Raw genomic sequence first — 22,166 nt, forward strand, 5'->3', positions numbered from 1 at the left:
AATATTGAGGTCAAGCCTTTTTACTTGTGGCTGCTACATGCCAACAGACAGCGTGTGTAATAAGAAAAATGTGATAATAATTGAATTTTCGCATCTAGTTGCGTTTTTTCAACAATTCATCTCAACAACTATTAGACATGGTCATGATAAAAAACACTCTAAAATAATTTGAGTTATGACATACTAAACTTTGAAGTATAAAGAATTTATTGTATTATAAACATTTCCAAGTTTTCCTAATATTTTTCAGATATATGGTAAAAGTGAGAATCTTTTTGTCCCCTTGTTAATAGATGTTTGTGTGAATCCCTGTTGCTATCTTCGTTCAAATGTCATTCATGGACAAATTAAAAGTATGTTGGAAACTCATTAAATAAAAATGAGACTGTAAAAATCAACCATTTCAATTAAGCACACATGTTTTGGCTTTATTTTAAAAATTGGAGTTTTGCAAAAATATATTTGGCATATAATTTACCAAGTTTAACTAAAAATACCTCATAGTCTCAGATTTTGATGATTTTTTTTAATATGTTGTTGCCTATGTTGAAAAGCGCTTATATCCCAAATTTTGATATTCTAGGGTCATTGGTTCAGGTGCTAAGAAGATTTGAACATTGACCATTTGTAGCCCGAGTTTGAGGGCATAGCACATCTACATGTAGCTGAATTTAGACTCATATGATCTGAAGAATATACAAGTTAAATATCTAGATTTTTGTGTCTACACAAAGTTTCTATATTTACACAAACAAATAGGTTTGAAATTTTTTGGATAAATAATGGGGGAGATAACTTCAACCAAAAATGAACGAAAATGCTATTTTAGCGACAATTCAAAAACAATCATCCCTCCTATCATATAATTTGCCTTTGTTTCTGTTATTATTTCTGAATTTCCCCATGCCTCAGCTATCCAAAACTAGTCTCATCTTCTCTGTAGATGTATCAGGTCAGCGTCTGGAAGCCATACAAGAATAAGGTCTTTGTCGAATTATTGCAAAAGGAGAGGTCAAGGTCAACCTGCGGTTTCAACAGTCACACATTTTTCTCATGTTTTACACCAATTAGCATATGCAGATTTCATTAAAACTATCAAAAGTTTGTGTTTCAGCCTGTAAAATGCTGAAAATTGAGTTTCAAATGCCCTCCAAACTCCTTTAAAACTTGCCTCAATCAAATGAGGTTATCCCCCCTTGTCAATCTTTAACTTGGCTGATTATTAGAATATTATCCTATCAAGTTCAAATATGCCGTGTAATTGCGGTTTGTGATTGTGATAGTAATGAGCCTAAAATATTTTCTTAACTTACATTCCACAATGTTATCAATTGTTGTAGCTTCAAATGCATATGCTTGCCTGAGTTGGTGGTAGATGGTGGCGCCACAGCTAATAGAACATGCTCTTGTGGTACCCAGCAAATGTCATCTTGCTGTGGCCATGTGAAATTGTTTGTTGAGCCTTTGCACATGAATCTCACATTAACACAAACGTTCTCTCGATCATAGCCAATTGCCATCCCCATATACCATCGACCATCATATATACAGGCCAGATATTGTCCAGGTTGAGGTGTTAAGGTATTGCTGGTAACATGTGAGTCATCAGTCTTCCCAACTTTGTATTCTTGTAGCATACATTTTTCATCAACCAGTGGTGAAAGTTTGCAAACTTCAATGGCTGTTCTACTGAGAAACAGTAGAACAGTAGAACAGTAGCTTGAAACAGTGCTGGTTCTGAAAACCAATGACTCGTTGTGCTGCCTTGAACCTTGGTTTTTAATTCGCTGCTTGTTCTGCGGCTTCTTTAGTGAGTACATAAAACACCTCCACCCCAGCAATGTTTTCTCTAGCATACTTGCACAGTGGTTTAGCACTGAGCAGTCTTTCTTTTCCTGACTTAACTAACTGCTTGGAGTGACGGGTGGCCAGTCTCTTGACCACCCCCCGAATCCCATCTCATGGACCTTTTTCATGTGAGATGGCAAAGAAGCTCCAAGATGCTGTAAGATTGAAATCAAGCTCATGGTAACATAAGTTGGCAAAGATCTTGTAATTCTTGTATTGGGCGCCAGATCCATCACTGAAATAATTCACATGAGTCACTTGAGGTAGGATTTTTTAATGAATCTGATGAGCGTTCTCTGGAATGTATGTATACAATCTAAAATGCGTTATCCGGATTGTACGCTTTGGATTGTAACCGAAAAGTGCTGCAGAAATTGTTTGCGATGTATTGGGTCACATAATCAGATTACGACTTGCCGATTAGACCAAACCAAAAGCAAACGATAAAGTAGCAAGCATCTATATTTGATACGGTGTCTTCGGTAAAACCCGAAGTGTTTGTCATAAACCAGTTCTACGATAAGTTTTATATTGAGCTTTTTATTGGCCTTTCAATTCACATGAGAACATCACGTGACAAGACAATAACCAAATATCATGTCTACTTCCAAGAAATAAAGAGATTCCAATCTACGGCGGCTTTTCGTTTTTGAGCTTTTAAGAGCTTGTAATCACATTTCCACACATTTGGCACCTACACCGCAACAGAGTAAGACATGGTGAATCTTTTGATACCAAATAACTGTAATGTGAATTTTGTTGCAGGTCAACCTTTAAGTCAGGAAAAGAAAGACTGCTCAGTACTGAGCAACTGTACAAGTATGCTAAGGAAAACATTGCTGGGGTGGAGGTGTTTTATGTACCCACTGATGAAGCCGCAGATTAAGCAGCGATTTTGGAACCAAGGTTCTAATCAACACAACGAGTCATTGGTTGTCGGGAACAGCACTGGTTCAAGCCACTCAGTAGGAAAGCCATTGAATTTTGAAAACTTTCACCACTTGTTGAAAAAAATGTATGCTACAAAGATACAAAGTTGAGAAGACTGATGACTCACATGTTACCAACAATACCTTAACACCTCAACCTGGACAATATCTGGCCTGTATATATGATGGTCGGTAGTATATGGGGATGGCAATCGGCTATGATCAAGAGAACAATGATGTTAATGTGAGATTCATGTGCAAAGGCTCAACAAACAATTTCACATGATCAAAGCGGGAAGACATCTGCTGTGTACCACAAGAGCGTTTTTTTATTAGCAGTGGTGCCACCACCTACGACCAACTCAGGCAAAACATATGCATTTGAAGCTACAACAATTGATAACATTTAGGAATATATGTTAATAGAATAATTCAAGCTTCATTACTATCACAATCACAAACCAAAAGAAAACAGAAAATTTGATAATGAAAGGATAATAATCAGCCAAGTTAAAGCTTGACAAGCGGGATCATCTCATTTAATTAAGGCGATTTAAAAAGGTGTTTGGAGGGCATTTGAAACTCAATTTTAAGCGGTTTACAGTATGAAACACAAACTTTAGATGGTTTTAATAAAATCTGCATATGTGAATTGGTGTAAACATGAGCAAAATGTGTGACTTTGTTGAAACCACAAGTTGACCTGGACCTCTACTTTTGCAGTATTTCGACTAAGACGTTAATCTTGCAGGCTTATGGCTTCTATACGTTGACCTGATGCATCTACAGAGAAGACGAGACTAGTGTTGGATAGCTGAGGCTTGGGGAAATTCAGAAATAATAACAGAAACAAAGGCAAATTATATGTTAGGAGCAATAATTGTTTTTGAATAGTCGCTAAAAAAGCATTTTTGGTCATTTTCGGTCGGAGTTATCTCCCACATTATTCTTCTGAAAATTTTCATTCGTTTGCTTGTGTAAATATACAAATTGTGTGTAAACACAAAAGAATCTATACCTCTCACTGGTATATTCTTGAATTTATAAGAGTCTAAAGTCAGCTAAATATGCTATGCCCTCAAACTCGGGCAAAAAATGGTTCAAGTTCCCCAAGTTTCATGATCAGATAACGACTAGATGATTAGACCAAGCTGAAACAAAACTGTAAAGTAGCGAGCATCTATATTTGATATGGGTTTCTCGATAAAACCCGAAGTGTTTGTCATAAACTAATGCTACAAGAACTTTTATATTGAGCCTTGTATTGGCCTTCAATTTCACGTGAGAACATCAGTTTTCAAAACAATAACCAAAAATGCTTGACTAGCCTACGTCAGTAAAATAAATTGATTCCAACCGGCGGCGATTAACTGTTCGATTTATAGCTTTTAAAAGCTTGCAATTACATTTACACATATTTTGCACCAACAACACAGCAGAGTAAGACATGGTCAATCTTTTGATACTATACACCTGTAATGCGAATTTCTTTTGTGCAAGTCAACCTTTACAGCTTTTGATTAAAAGCTCTTAAATTAAAAATTAGATTAAAATTCTTGTTATATATGTTGGATGAAATGTGGTGTACTCTTGCATGTGTGACACAATAGTTATGATATAGTTAACCAAAAAATTCACAGACGTCTAAAACCATCACTTTTTGTGAGATTTACAATGTAGCTCTCTGTTTTAAAGTTCAATGTATTACACGAGCTAATTATATTTATCAAAGCGTTTTCATAAAAAGATTAAAATGTTGATATCATCGAAAATGTTGCAACTCTTACTTACTATTTATTGAGTAGGACGTACAACCAATATTGATGTCATTATTTGGCAAATACTTCCTATAAACCTTTTAAAACCATTATTTTGAAATTGTCCATTGCATCAAGTTTTAAAAATCATTATATAATCGTTATATTTTCCTTCTTTTGACTTTCTGCATGTTGTTTTATGTGATTTGGCTGCAGGGATGTTTCAAAATTAAAATGGAGAATTTTTGATTGCATTGATAAAGTTCAGAAGAAAATGTTTACTCCAAAAAGATGTCAATCATTGCACTTCCTGTTCTTCCTCCAGTGATGTCATCGGCTATTGCAGCTAAGTTGCGGTGTTATGCATATTTATTGACGTACATATTATTTGTGTTTGCTTATGAGTGTTTAGATGCAAATTAGAATGTAAGCCTATCCTTAGATACACCGCTATAGCCAGTTTCAAATATTATAAAGATAGTTTGATTAGAATTACTCCCACTGTTTTCCTTTAAATACTGTATGAACACGTGAGTATCCATTGATAACGTGACAGTATGTCTATTTTTATAAACAACTAGCATGACTATGGATGTAATTTTTGGAGAGGTCTGAGCACTTTTTTTGTGTGAGCATTGTAAATGGAATTGAGTTTTGCTAATTTTAATCTTAAAACATCCTGTCTGTCAGAACACCAAAAACAACCAACAAAATTTCAAATGATGGAAAAACTTCAATACTTTTTGACCAACTATTTTTGAATTTGACAGGAAAAGAGGCCGTTAAGACATCAAAGCAAATGAACTATGTATTAAAATTGAGACTAAAAGGTCACAAGCATCTTAATTACTGTTTAAACCGTATAATAATTGCTGACATTTCCGGAAGCACAGCAAGCGTTATATTAAAGTGTAACAGGCAGCAAGGAGAACCACACATTTTTAAAAAGCTTGTGAAAAATCATGGCAGCTTTGACTATCCATCATCAGTGGCCTCTAAGCACAAGTTGTCTTATCCTGCATATATGCACAGCTACAAGCAAGGTGCCTGGATGATTGTATTGGTAGTTCATTAGTACAGCCTTTTCATTAGCCTTTTCTCCATCAAATACAAACACCAAGCAGTTCTACTTGTAAATGTATGAGAGTCTAAACTGATCAGTTCTTCTAAATATTTTTTACAAATGTTTGTTTGCATCTCCTTGCTGATTTTCTACCAATAGTACAAGATCGCTGGGACTGTTCTTGATCAGTGTGAAAACCTAATTTTCTCAGCTGTCCCTATCCTTGTGCTTTTCCTCTAGCTGTTTCTGGCAGTGATGTTTCATGAACAGGCTGAATTCTAAAAACTTTACCTCGGGAAATTATCAAAGCAGCAATTTATTTGTAAAAAATAATTTTTTCGTTGCAACTTTTCAATCTTTACCCAGTATGAAACCTTACCTATTACGCAACGTTTTTCCCAAACCTCCAACCATGGCTTAGAGCAGAAGGAGGCCCAGAATTCTTATTACAGAAAAACTGGTACCCTGTCAGTCTGGCACGCTGAATTTGTAAAATTATTACACATAGGCTATGGGCTGAGCAGGAAAAACAGTTCTAGAAAAGATGTTCCTTTGGCACCCCATTTCGGTGGCATTTTCTGCAGTGATTTAGACTAATTTTGGTATGGAGAGCTCAAAACTTAAGAGTTGCCGCAACTGCCGTTCCCACTTCTATGATAAATTTAATAAAAAGAATATATTAGGATTTATCTCCCCTGTAAATTAAATTATTTCTATAGAAGCGTCAGATTAGCAACTTTTTATCATAATTATTTTGCTTTAATTTAGGATGTCATTGCTGAAGTCGAAATTTATCTTCTATCTATTTTCGAACATTCCATATCGTACTATTGTTACACCCACATGTAAACTATATACATGTATATATGAATATGTACATACATGTATGTAAATAATTGTATGGTTTAATAGCTTTATTTTACAAAAACTATTCAAAACACTATAATTATGTTTTATAACCTGACACAGATTAGTTATGTTTTATTACCTGACACAGATGAATAATAGAAAATAATAAGATACAAGATAAGTGCATTCATTGTTTGAACTTTGACATGATTTGTGTAGCTAACATACATGACTCTCAAAAAATTAATTTAATAAACCTTGACTAGTCACTGTCTAGAAAGCTGGAAAACACTTTTAAAGAGCCTGAATGGTCTGTTTCAAATAGTGTATGCTTCAAGTTGTCTGCAATCGCTACTAGATTCACAGAACATATGCCATCAGAGACGAATAACAGCAAAATTGAGCTTGTTATGAGAAAACACTGTGAGGTGAGTGAGTATTTCAGAAGTCGACCTTCAGCAAGTAATGAAAGGACTCTGGGAATCATTTAAGTTTCAAAGCGACTTTATTCTCTCTGTGAGACCTACACACGCAGACTCTATGGCCAAGGAGATAGCACCCAAGAAAATGGTACAGACTTCAACTGACTAACAGACTGGCTGTTTGTGTCTAGGTCTAAACCAGTCAGTCCCTCCCTTCAATCGCTGAAAAACCATGTGCATTGTGTCAATTATGTAGCAGCTATACATACATGTATATGGAAAGGGTCAACAACACAACTTGCCAAAGCACAATTTCCTTCTTTACATCGGTGGATACTGGGTAAGGAAATTGATGAGTATGCAGTAAAGTGTCATACCAGAATTATCGCCCCACCTGAAATTCTACAAGCTGTTCTATGGGAGTGTCAAAATCCAGGTTCCAAGGGAACTGATGTACCAGTATCATGGCAGAGCTGCCCTACACGGAGCTTTACACATGCATGCACTGAAACAAAACTGTAGCAGGAGTAGCAGAAGATGCCGATAGTGAGGAAAATGATTAAGAACTAATTATATTGAACAAATAGTTAGGATATGCGATATTTTGAAATATCCCAGCTCGTTTTGTAAGACTGCTGATATTAGCTGTTAATAATACCACTAATAATAATGCTAATAATAATCACCAATAATTATATTCTATGATTCATCAGTTTCAGGTTATAAAACATAATTAAAGAGGTTTTGAATTTTTTGTGTAAAATAAAGCTATTAACCATACAACTATACACACATTTACATATACGTATACGTATATACATTTATATAGTTTACATGTGGTTGTAACAATCGTAAGATATAGAAAGTTAGAAAGTAGATAGAAGATGAATTTTGACTTCACCAATGACAGCCTAAATTGCAGCAAAATAAATATTATAAAAAGTTGCAAATCTGACGCTTCTATGGAAAGAATCTTATTTTCAGGGGGGATAAATCCTAAAATAAAATTTTATCAAATTTCTTTCAGAATTGGGAATGACAGCTGTGGCAACTGTTCAGTTTTGAATTATCCATACCAAAATTAGTCTGAATCACTGCAGAAATTGCCACTGAAAGGGGGTGCCAACGGAGATGCAAGAATAAACTGCCTTGGCCCACTGCCCAACATAGCTGCAAGGTGGTTAAGCTGAGCCGTTTTTAGTGTTAGTTGTTAGTGTGCACCGCTGCTCAGCCAAATATTTGAGTTCAATTTCCCATGCAATGTTTTTCCTAACCTCTATATCTAGCTTTAGACATATGGACAGACACTGCTATTATTTATATTATTAGTGTCATTCTAAAAACTGTCTTCACAACCGGGTGGCTGGTAGGAGGTGAGCCAAGGCCTTAGCCTGATGATTTTGACTTTAACGAGTCATTTTACTGAATAGTCTTCCTTAAAATCTGACCAGCTCCTAGCAGCACTGTTTTCTGAGTTGTTTGAAAGACTATTGAGCACTGACCTCAATGAGATATGGCACAAGCTGGCTGAATAATGTATCAATCACTCCAATCACCACATACATTATATTACTTTCGGTTGAAAATTCTACAGCCTTCGACGCTCCAATCTTGCACTTTGTACATCTCCTTTATATATTTCCTTCTTCTTTTTACTCTGGCATCACATAGGATGGTTATACAACTAATCTGACAATCTGTTGTTTCTTTTTTGATCAGTACTAAACCTTTCACTTTGTCATTCTCAGACACTGGCTCTACCCTATGGTTATACTATTATGCTGCGTGTGGTATGCCATGCTTCTTACAGATACTCCAGTAATCTGCTGAGGCCACTTGATCAAGTCAGAGGTTGTATTCAGTTTGTGCAATCTTTGAGCACTTGTTTACAATATGGCTGTTTCACCCTTTGTCTTACACAACCTGCACTTAGTTACCATTCCTGGAATTGGTTTGCAGTGCTTAGTCTTGCGCTGCTGTTATTAGACACTCTGCCTCTTTCTTAAGGCCTCTTTTTGTCATCCTCTTTTGTGTCCCCTACTGTCTGATTGCTTGTTTTCATTTGTTATAGTTCATTCATCAGTCTTGGTGTTCATTATCTAGCATAGCACCTTCTAGTTTTTTTTTCGAAATTCTATCTTACATGTCTTATTCATTGTTAGTTATCAGTTTATTTAAAATATGTATATGTATGTAATATGTATTTTTTCACACTGCGGCTTTCATACTTTACAATTATCATTGTATTGCTATTACTAGTACCCATGGCAGTCCGCTGTACTTTGAGGGATGGTCATGCGTGTTGATAAAGTGCAGAGAATAATTACATCCACAATTATTCTACCCTTAAAGAAGACAGCTCATTATTGCATGTGTTAGGGTAGTCGACTCTTAAGCTGTATGCCACCAGTAGCCAAACCAATAAAAATAGTTTTTTTAATCTCTGCCCCTAGCTTCAGAGGCACAGACAAAAGTGTTGCATACTATAGAAATTATTGACTACTGTCTGCTCTGTTTGATGTTTGCCTATTAAAACCGGTAAAAAAGGAAAGCCTGAACCTGTTCTTCATTAGATGAAGTAATTCGCTTAACCACTCTCCGCTTTGTGAGGTAGCATTTTATTGACAAACAACAATGTTTTATTCAATACAATTATATAAATATAAAATGCTAATAGAAACAAAAAAATTTTCTCTGTAACTATTAATGCATTGTTGTAATGATAGCCAATGAACTAAGATAAAATAACTGAATTTTTGCTGCCTTCATCACAAAATTAGCTGCAAGCGATTCTTACAGTATGTTTGTAATAATGTAGCCAGAACAGTGTAAGCTTTTTAATTAGTAGCATGCCTAATGGCCTGTTCATGGTTTTCCAAACACTTGTTATGAAGTCAATTAACACTTTGATGCCGTATTGGCCGTGGGCCAAGACAGTTTATTTTGCGTTTCCATTGGCACCGTTTTTCAGTGGAAATTTTTGCAGTGATTTAGACTAATTATTGTATAGATAATTCAAAGCTGAAGAAGTGCCGTAGCTGTCATTTCCACTTCTATGAGAGATCTGGCAAAAATGACATTTTAGGATTTATCTCCCCTGTAAATACGATTTCTTCCATAGAAGCATCAAATTTGCTATTTTTATCTAAATTATCTTGCAGTGATTTAAAATACCAGGGGAGAAGTCAAAATTAACATTCTATCTATTGTTGAACATTCCATATCCTACAATTGTTACATGCACACTAAAACTATATACATGTACATACGTATATGTACATGGATATATAACTGTATAGATTAATAGCTTCATTTTACAATACGAAATAAAAACATTATAATAATATTATGTTTTATAAACTGACACTGATGAATCATAGAAAATAATAAAAACACATTGTGAATACTTTGTATGTGTTTGAATAATGATGTCTCTACTTTTGTAGAATATATCTTTTAAATTTATTTGGTATTATATCGTTTTTGTAATTAAGTATCAATATGTTGTTGATTTCTTAACATTAATATCAAAAGATGATTTTTTTAGCGTAGTTCTGAATGATCATACTATATTTGCATAAATTTGTTGCTGTTTGCTATTTATTTTTAGCACTGTTGTGAAGTAATAAAATACAAACTATTTTAATTGGTTTTAATGCATTTACAACTTTTTGGATAAAAATGTTAGGTAAACCAGCTGTTTTAGTACCTACCATTCAGTCCCTTCTTGCCATGACAATAACCAGTCAGCCAACATCCACATTTGCAAACTATATCTGTTGTACAATAAATAAAATGCTATGAGTTTTTTTATATTGAGGAAAAGTAGCCAATTTACACATAAGTTCAAAAGATAGACCACAATCATCGAAATCAAACCATCAGTTTTAAAGGTTTATATTCAAAAAATAACTTCTTGCTAATTCAATTCATAATTGGTTTGTTTATTATTCACATCACATAAAACTTTGATTTCATGCCTGATAAAAACCTGCCTATAAAAGCTCAGCTGGCAGCCATCAGTTGTGCATTTTATTGCAAAATTTGGGGTAAGGAGACTTAACTCTTAAGTGTGTACAGATTTTACCTATGAATTCATTAATTTTGGACACATATCCTTGAGGAGACAACTCCAAGTTCAAAACTACCTATAACGAATTTAAAAATATATCCTCGATAGGAGGCAAAAATGTTCCGCCTCCTATTATCAATTTTCTATACACATTTTAGATAATTTTTATATATACGAAGGCCTCTTATTAGGGGGCCTCCCATCCTACATATTTTGAGTATATATATATATATATATATATATATATATATATATATATATATATATATATATATATATATATATATATATATATATATATATATATATATATATATATATATATATATATATATATATATATATATATATGTATATATATATATATATAATTATATATATATATGTATATATGTATATATATATACATGTAAATGGATATATGTATGAGGCTTATATACATATATATGTATGAGGCTTATATACATATATATGTATATATATATATTTATATACATGTATATATGTATATATATACATATATATGTATGAGACTTATATACATATATATGTATGAGGCCTATACATATATAGGTATGAGGCTATGGATGAGGCTTCAATAGCCGAAACAGTACTGTCTGTAGCATGAGTATATGCTCCCTCACTTCGGTTTGGTTGAGCGCTCTGTGGGAGGTGCGGCACTATTAGCCTTTGTGCAAAGCTCATCACTTTTGTGATTTGAGCACTCTGGTGCCAGCACATTGACTTTCTTAAAGTCTGCGAGGCAACATAGTTGTTTCGTGGCAGGAAGTCAACTCTCATGCGTAATGGGATTTGTGTCCCTTGCCTAAGCTCTGAGCAGCACTGATGAGTCTTCAATAGCCGGAACAGTACTGTCTGTAGCATGAGTATATATATATATATATATATATATATATATATATATATATATATATATATATATATATATATATATATCTATATATATACATATATATACATATATATACATATATATATATACAAACATGCACCCATATAAGTACGCATACACACTCCCACACACACACCCACACCCACGCACCCACACACACACGCGCGCACACACATGAATATACGCATTTACACTTGGATACACACATTTACACATAAATATACACATTTATACACACTTATCCACAAAAATATTTGCATACTTCTGCTCTGATACCGTACCAGTACTGCACTCTAGTACTCTTATACTCTAGTACTGTATCACACCACTTTCCCAGCACCCAAAATGTACCACGAAATTCAAAAGCAACCATCTTTTAAATGATCCCTCTTATTTTCACCCTCGTTGCAACTTTCCCCTTCTGATCCTATTTTTTCTCATTTTGATTATCTCTCTCTCCGCCATATCCTCATTGTTTGTCAAACTCTGCTCTGTAATCATTCAGAGTTAATAAGCCAGCCACCATCCTCTTTAGCTAAAATAAGCAAAAAGATTTTTAGCACCCCAGCTCTTTACCCATTGTTGAGCGTCATTCTATCAGTCCACTTCATCTTCAACAAAACCTGTGATACGCTTGGTTAAATGTTATTAGGCCTAGTATCGTTCTCACCATAAAAGCCACAACACTCCAACATTCCACAAGTTTCATAGATTTAAAAGGATCAATCACAGGAATATTTTCTAGCAAACATTCTTGCACACATTTGATACTTGATCGTTATTCATAACCTATATTATGGCCATTACATTGTCTCAATTTCAAAGTAACCAACCTGCTCTAGCAAAGACATTCAGCAGATTATAATAATTTTTCCTCATTCTTAACCCATATAATAACAAAGTGTTTCTGCATTGAAAGGCTTTCTCAAATAGATTGACTTTGTTCATTTGCTTTGAAGCTCATATTAATGACTTAGTATCATAATCACAGGTAATCCAACTCTTTCCAGCTAACATATCAATTTTTAACATTGCATAACTTCAGTAACAAAAGATTTGGTTGAATGACATATAATATCAATATGGTGGTATTCCATAGACAGGTCTATGATAAAATAGTCTCGTGATTTATTCCATTGTTATTATAATACAAAATCTGGCTTGTGAGCTTCAATGTGAAATAGCAAAGAACTTCTATTTAGAGATGGAATTTCAGCAGGACATTACCTAGTGGTAGCATGGCGATAAACAAAAAATTGAAAAACAGCTTAATATTTTTGCTAGAAGTAGTCTAGATACAAGGCCGTACAAATCAGATAATTTAGTTGTGAATATAAGGGGGATGAAATAAGATCAGGTAGAAAACATTTATATCAAAATATCTCTGCTAGGAATAGGCTATTCATTGTTCCAATTATAGCAAGCTGATATAGTGCTTTGAGTTGCGTAGCTTTTAGAGAGAAAACATGTTAAAACTATTTTTAAAAGCCTGTTGCTGTTTTTGTAACATTGAGTTAGACTAAAAAAAGACTTTTAAAAATAGGGTAAAGATCTGAAGGTTTACAAATATGTTTTTCTACCTCAAAAGCGTAGTAAGGTGATCTGTTGGTTAGCCTCAATAAATTGCAGGGAGAAGGTTTATGGGTGACATGAAGGCATGAGTGACAAAATATTTGTGTGAGGAGAACAAAAAGCAGAGAATGAGGATAAAAAATTTGAATGCTATGGGTCTAAGACCCGCATACTACATGTAGTTGAAGGGTGTCAGGAGTAAAGAGCAGACAAACATGTTAAAGTGGTAGTTAATAGCACAGACTTATAGCAAAAGCACTTCAAAGCGTAGCGAATAAAACAAAAAGACAAAGACAAATGTAAATAATGGTGATTCGGTGAGATTGGACAATCAGTATTTAAAAAAAAATGAAGGAATAAACGAAAACCTGGAATGCAACTTTAACAAAAATGAATCAAAGGAACAAAATCAAAAACTCTCTCATGAGTAGTATCTGTTTTTGTTGGGTCGATAGATATTATGCATACTTATTAGCCTAACTGTGCTATTGTTTGCGTATAGATTGTAATATTTGATATTTACATAGTGTTGGACCTTTCAATAATGTTGCTTGCTAATGCATTTGTAACACATTAAAACTAAAAAGTAAGGCATTTTCTTTATGTAGCAGGTATGTTTAAGTTAATTATTGTAACCCTAACATATCAGGTTATCATCTCACCAGTATGCCTGTTTTAAAGGTCTTACCTCCGACAATACTGGGTTAGATTGCTTATTGTTTGCACCTAACTTGTAATATTTGGTTTAAAACAATTTTTAGTTAGAGGTAAATAAAAATTGTAGCCAGTGTTGGAACAGCTTTTAACAAAACATTGGGCGGCAACTACAAAAATTGAAAAGATATCAGAGCACATCACCCAAGTTATTTGGCAAAAAAGTAATATTTCTTTATGGCATATATGATAACATGTTATGTTATCATATTATGTTATCATATTATGTTATCAAAGCTTGAAAATTTATCCAAAAAAGAGTAGTCTCACATTCTTGAAGTGGCTCAAACAAAATTCTAAAAATCGGCATTACTGGTGTAGTTTTTGTGTCTTTTAAAAATCTAATAATGGGCACAAGTACCAGACCTGACCGGCAGCTTAAGAAAATAAGATTAAACATTTTACAAATGTTTCTACAACAAATGTCTTTGCGTTGTAGATGCTGATTAGATAACACTAAGAAATACTGATGAGAATGATTAGTTATCATCAGAGTGCTGCGATAACTGAAGTTAATTGACCTCTAGCCCTTTCACTGCCTACAGTACAACTAGTTGATAGGTACAGCTGAACCAGTTTGGTAAAGCCTGAGTAAATATTAAGCCAAAAACTGTAGGTAGTGAAAGGACTAGATATTAATTGACGTCAGTTATTGTAGCATATCACACAAGCCTAATGAGGGACCTTTCTGCATCATGGGTGACGATGACCCCTGAACAGCATTAGCGGTAATTCAAGATTTCCTTTTTGTCTTTGTTTTGCTAAACATTATAAATTGATGGTTACAGAAGTGATTTGTTTGTTTACTTTTAGATTAAAAACGGCAATGATTTTGTGGTGTTGTGGATAATTAACTAACAATTTACTAAACACTATCGTTACTATATTAAGAGCAGTGTTTTTTCTTTGATCGGCTTGAAGCCATATTCTAAAAGTTAAAAACATTGCCCGGATCAGGAATCAAACTATGAGTGTCACATTTGAAAGCAGGCGGGCTGCCGTGGTTCTACTTAGATGTGATAATTATGCATATTTTGATTAATCCTGGCAAGCTCCTACATTGCAAAAGACAAGCAAGAGTACCAGTTTTACATATTGTAGGACCCTTTGATAGTGTTGCTTGTTAATGTTTTTTGTAACAATATAAAAAATTGAAAAGCTAGGAACTTCCCTCATGCCGCATGTGGGTTGACGTTATTTTCGTACCACTAACATGTTAGCTTATCATCTCATCAGTATTTTGAGTCTCAAATTATTTTTAGGAGTAATTAAGGAGTGAGCATACTCACATTATGAGTGCCACCCCTTGAGTCTTGAATCTATTTGATATTATGGAGTATACTTTTTCATTGCCATCATCAATAATGCCTGAATGGTATTTTTATTCACTGGCTTGAAGGCAGTATTGTCTACCTTGACCATTCAAGCATGAAATGTTTGCTTTTTGTATTAATATAGTAGCCAGTGAGCGATCAGTTCACTGATAATGTCAGACTGCAACCCAAACAGAGGTAAGAAACCTTTTCTGTGTTCCTTTAGATATAATTTTGACTGTTGTAAGCCCAGAGATGTTGTGATTCTCTAGCAGATAATAAATTTGCTTAATAAATATGCAGTTTAACCAATGTGTAATGTAGCTTTTATATAAACTAGCAAAAAATGTTTTTAAAGACAACTACAAGTACATATATTTACCACAACTATTTACTAAATACTGAGAGACCAATTGACTGTTTTAGAAAATGAACAGACAACCACACACAATTTGTGGTGCCTTACTGATCATCATGTTGATGGCTATGTGCCACTGTAACCCTGTGGAGGAAAGTGAAGTGGTGGTTCAATTGCAGGCAGATCTGGAAGATTTGAAGGGAGTTGTTGCCTCTTTAAAAACAGTTGTAAGTTATATTTACTAATAATGTAGCTTCATACAGTCTAGTGTATATAGTTTAACCATGTTGGTCTGAAGTTTTTATAATATTCATTTTAGTTTAGTTTTTATAAAAAGCTGTGCATATGATCTTTTTTGCTTATTGATTCAAAGGCTAAATGTTTGGACGCACAAGTATGTTTTGCAAAGATAAAATGTTGGATTTAAGCTAACTACAAGAATTTTGTCTTTATTCACTTTTATGACTTTGTTACCTTTTGTGGGGCAATAATTGCTCATCAGTAACAATTCTATTATTGTTACTATAACTTTTACTATTGCTATTTTTACAGCTAACATAATTTTAAAGGATTAATACATATTTTCATTGATTATTTTCTTACCTCTAAAAAATACTATTAAGAAGTCACGTATCTAAATTAATACTACAGTTATTTTAAAAATTCTTTCAGTTTTGGCATTGCTACATTTTTTTATTTATAGAAATACTTTTAAAGTATTACATAGTTTAGCTAGTCGTAATTTACTTCACCGATGCAATTGGTTTTTGAAATATTATATTACGTAAAACTTCCAATTTCTCAGATAGTTTTTTGGCTGACAGCACGTAATCTCAACTCTCACATTATCTAGATTGACATAAAGACAGAAAAGTTGCAGATTATAGGCTAGGACAATTATGACATTCATAGCATGGCTTCAAGCAGCTAAACGCACCAACACTGCTCTTATTATATTAAATATAGGGTTCAGTAAATTGTTGGTTAATTATCTAGACCTTAACAAAATCTTTGTAGTTCTAAATTATACATAAACAAATCAATTACTCCTGTAATCATCATTTGATAACGTTTAATGAAGCAAAGCCAAAAATGAAACCTTGAATTAATGGAAATGCTGTTTCGCGGCACTCAAGATATTTACATATCTGTCTTAAATATCATTCTTCATGTTTTATCTCAATTTTCTAATCAGTAAATTGTCTATAGAACATCATAGTGCAAAGGTACAACGTTTTTAGCCACTTATCTGCATGCTTTTAGTTTGGCCTTATTTGGTTTTCTACCATTCATTTAAGATAATATTTATTGAAAGATGCCGCTCTATAATTTTTGCTGTCAGCAACATATTATCGAAAACCCTGTATAATATTAAGTTATAATATCAAGTTCAGAACTGCTAACGTTTTTTCTCTACTTGTGTCCATTTTTAGTTTTAGCAGCAATTATCTAAGTCTGTTTCAAAACAATTATTTAAATCAGCTGTTACTTTTATAGATTGAAGAGTCTTCTGCAGAAAACAATCCGTGCGAAGGTAAAGGTAAGAGACTTTAAGCTAAATGACTAATAATAATAATGATAATAGAAACAATATAAATAATAATAGTACTTTAAACTAACAATTTAAAGGTCATTCAGACTATCCTGAGTTTCAATCCTCAAGAAACTACTAGCCGATTAGCCGATTAGCCGAGGAAGAGTAGTTTAAAGTCTGCATTCTGATAAAAGTATAAGATTTATAGCACTAAAAAAATTTTAATATAAGTAACGTTTCATTGAATATTTTTATCTTCAGTCTGAAGATGTCACCAACATATCTTATTAAGTAATTGACTGTAAGCTTTCCGACATTTTGATCATGACACCAAAACACATGATATGCTTGTATGGCTACAGCAGTTTGTTTGTGTCACGCATTGAATTGTTGCCATGCTGTGCATGCACAAAAAACTAGCTCCTCACAGACTTTAGTATCACAATATTTTCTACATACATAGAGAGTGTCTCTCTTATTTCAGCTTTTAGTACAAAACTAATACATGTACTCACAGTCCATGTCTACTGGGTGCTTACTTTGTGCTTAGTGCAAGCAGTATACATTTTTTATGGAAAAATGTGTACTGCATGCACTGAACACACTGTTCAAACCAACCGTTCACTGTAAATTTGATCCTTGGCAGCACAATGTGTAGTGCACGATCACTTCAACACTTTTTTCTCACACTCATGACAATTATTGTCACTGCACAATTATAGATTACTGCATACATCAGTAGCATGTTTTTGCTGCATATACTGACAGCTCTATTATGAGCTATAAGTCCTGGTGATTGTAAAATTATGTAAGTTGCATTAATATAGCAAATTAATATGCTTTACAACCGTACGATATAAAATGATTTACTATAACTATGTATATAATATATATGTATATGTTTTGTGCTATGTTATATATACGCTGTACTTATATTATGTATATTATACATAATATATAGTATGTTTGTACAATACACATAGATTATAGTATGTTTATACTATATACATAGTATATAGTATTTTTATAGTATTTGGTTAGTATTTAATATGTTTTTACTATATTGGCTGAAATAAATATGTATATATAGTATGTATGTGTGCTAGTCAAAGCATGGCGTTGCGCAGATATTAAAAAACAGCCTATAAACAGTGACAGGTGATGTAATGTAGTTGCCATTGTCTACTTTGAGTACGCTAGTATTTGTATTGCTAAACTTACTAATGAGCGCTGAGAAAGCAAGCTTTAATGATGTTGTACCACAACACCGAGTTGCTACGCACATTTTAACCTAGATAATGAATCATACTGTCCAATGAACTCATTGCATCTCGTGTAGCTTAACGAGTTAGCTTGTTGCTTTGTGAATTTTTTATTACTAGATTTCAATGGCTATAGTTAGACAGATACACAGACACACTGATATACAGACAAACTTTGATATTTATATGTAAAGATATATGTTTGATAGGATGAGACTGAAAAATGCTACCTAACAATAAGAGGGTCATTTAAACTACCCACTATACTTGATCCGTTTGTACTGTAATAATATCTACACTATCATTTTCCTTTGAGTCACAAAAACTGTTAGCTATAGTTACAGACTAGTAGCTATCATCTTATTCATCACTTTGTTGCTGACTCTAAAAGTAATTGATCAGTCTGTACTGCAATATCATCTACACCGTTGTTTCTTTTGGAAAATCAGATATTCTTAGCTATAGTTACAGACAGATGGTTTCTAGCTTATGTAACCCTTTTGATCAGTTGTGTGTTGTAGATAAAACCAAATACAAAGATGCATAAGAAAATTTAGTTTTAAAAACTGTTTTAGATTTATCCGCTAGATTTATCCTACTTTAAAATATCTAAAGCGCCAGTTTTTTATACATATACTCAATTTTGGTAGGTTATTTTGTATTTTCAAAAGTAAGAAATGACTTTACAAACAAAAATTGCTAAAAGACTAGATAAAGGCTTGGTTAAATATATATTTTTAACTTAAAAACAATAATGTCACAGAAACTATACTAATGTTTAAAAAGGTAATATTTAGAATGTTTGATAAGATAAAGCATTCATTTAGACTAACCAATATTATAGCATCCATTTACTAAACTGATAGATGTCTACAAATAAACCTTTTTATCTTTTATTAATGGGCCTCATGTGAATGACCTGTGCAATGAGTCATAAATAACTCGTATTTAGAAGTCTTATGTAATTTTGATCATCTATAATATAACATGGAGTACCAGTAGTATATCTGTGTACTGCATAGTTAAGTTTTACTATAACAATATCTGTGTCTAATCGTCCAACTGTTTGGCTGCCAATTGGTTTGAAACCACATTCAGAGGCTAAGCAAAAATGTGTAACACTAAAACATTGAAAATTGCTGCTGGGAACACTATCATCTGTGACCTTTGACCCCAAAGCTGAATGAAGAAATATATTGGCAAATACTTATTGCACATGATAATCTCTCACAGGGCACACAAGACTGTCAGGGTACTATTAGAGATGTCTACTGAATACTTATGTACACTATGATAAAAGACAAACTTTAATGATCACTTTACCAATGATCGTTACTTGTAAAACTTTGTAAAACAAATTAAAAGAATATTTCTTCAATTGAAATATTGCTCCCTTTTTATTTTTTTGCACAAATTGAAATTTATTGATCAGCTTGTCAAATAATTATCTTGAAGCTCAACTTGTGAAAACCTGCACAAAGGTTTTAGATAAAAAAATTAAAAACTATAAACTCTTTGACAAAAGTCTTCTAGGTAAAACCTAATCAGCAATGGGTGTGTTTGGCTAATTATTGAAAACTTTTATTCTAAATTTTTAAGTACACACAATCTTGTAATGAGATTGATTTCATCAAAATAACCTCCGAAATGTGTCTATATGCAGTTGGACCACCTGGTCTTCCTGGACCACCTGGCGTAGCGGGTAGAGATGGACGAGATGGCGCCAATGGAGAGAATGGATCAGATGGTAGAGACGGAGCAGATGGTAGAGATGGATCAGATGGCAAAGATGGTGCCAAAGGGGAGAACGGAGCAGATGGTCGTGATGGAGTAGATGGTAGAGATGGAGCAAATGGTAGAGATGGAGCGGATGGATTGCCAGGCAGAGATGGAAGAGATGGAGAAAAAGGTAACACAATCTAATAAGCTTGTCAATACTCAGCTATTTGCAGTTTTGACATCTTAGCTAATATATAACAACACAAGTCTACAAATTTAACAGTACTTTAGTAAAAGAGTACTTTACCATCTAATAAGCTAATATAATGCAATGCAAGAAGTATGTTACAAGTATTTCATCTAAGGCATCATAGAAGTGTGCAACGCTTTGGTGTAACTCGCTTTAATATATGACTGAATGTTTAGGAAATCTAAAGCCTGGTTCCCTTACTTATTGCGAAGCCCCGACGGTAATCTTGCGAAGCTAAACACTAGCGATGCCAGGCTCGGCGACTTCTGTTCACATAAAGCAACATTACTAAAAATTGCATAAAGTTGTTTGCTTGCCATGCCATTTTGATAATGCTGACTTTCACCTGCGCAGTTTAACTTCTGGAAAGATTTGCCTGCGGCTCTTCGAAAAATTTGATTATCGCTAAACTGTTGCATTGACTGCCGGCAACTACCGGCGGTACTCGCCGCTCAGGTTTACATTTCTCCACTGATAGCCTGCGGCGCTGTCGCTGGTGCTTGCGCTATATATGGAGATCACTTTCAATGGCTGATCAAAATATTTAATTTTGTATACCTCATTGAACTAATCACTGGTTAGAAAAATAGCAGAATGCCATTGCATAGCTGCAAACAAAGATAATACCTCTAACAGATAAAACATTATAGGAACAAAACTCACAAGCTCACCTTTTCCATGCTTTGGAGGTCACATTGTGAATGCACTTTATTATATACTTACTAAACTTTCAATTACATAAATTATTGATAATAGTGTTTGATATCATGATTATATTGATCTGAAGAAAAGTCTCTTTCCGCTTTGGTTCTCACAGAAATAGTCTGTTGATTAGAAAAGCAAATATTTTAGCATGAAAATGACAAGCTATAGCTTTTTTTTCAAACACCGGATCAGATGTAACCTTTTCATTATTTTGAGGTGTGCAAATCTTTTATCGGTTAAAGTAATATTGCAGTGAATCCATTTACATAGTATTTTAATAGGTGCTTCTGGAAACCCTGGTGCAGCAGGTGATGAAGGTCGTGAAGGGACAGCGGGTGAACCTGGTCCTAAAGGAGATCCTGGAGATGCAGTGGGTGGTGCAGTTTACACTCGATGGGGACGAACTACTTGCGGATCTGATGCAGTGCTAATTTATGAAGGTATATTTTGCATAAACTGAAATTTTCTGGTCGATTAATGCTGATTTCATGCAAAAATAACCATAATTTTAAAACCCCTTTTATTAACAAACTATTGTTATGAAAAGAATTTTGCTTTCAAGTATGCCGCTTTTAATCTAGGTTAGCTCAAACCTTTCAACTTGCATGCTATCCTGTTGAGCCTGGCTTGGCTAGGTAGTATCAGCGGGTAGTATTTTGTATTGAAATCAAAAAATGTTGAAAACAAAAAATAGAGCTGCAGTAAAGAGGACAGTGAATAAAATATCATACATGGTTAAATATTATCGTATTTTTGCAAGAGATTATTCCACGACCAAGCGAGCTGATGCGAAGTTTGGGAATTTTTATGATAAATGCATGTGCACACAACTTACAAAAATTATTCATCATCAATGAGACGAACCCTTGTAATAAAATTTCATCAA

The sequence above is a fragment of the Watersipora subatra genome, chromosome 7, assembly GCF_963576615.1.
Source record: "Watersipora subatra chromosome 7, tzWatSuba1.1, whole genome shotgun sequence".
Classification (NCBI taxonomy): Eukaryota; Metazoa; Bryozoa; class Gymnolaemata; order Cheilostomatida; family Watersiporidae; genus Watersipora; species Watersipora subatra.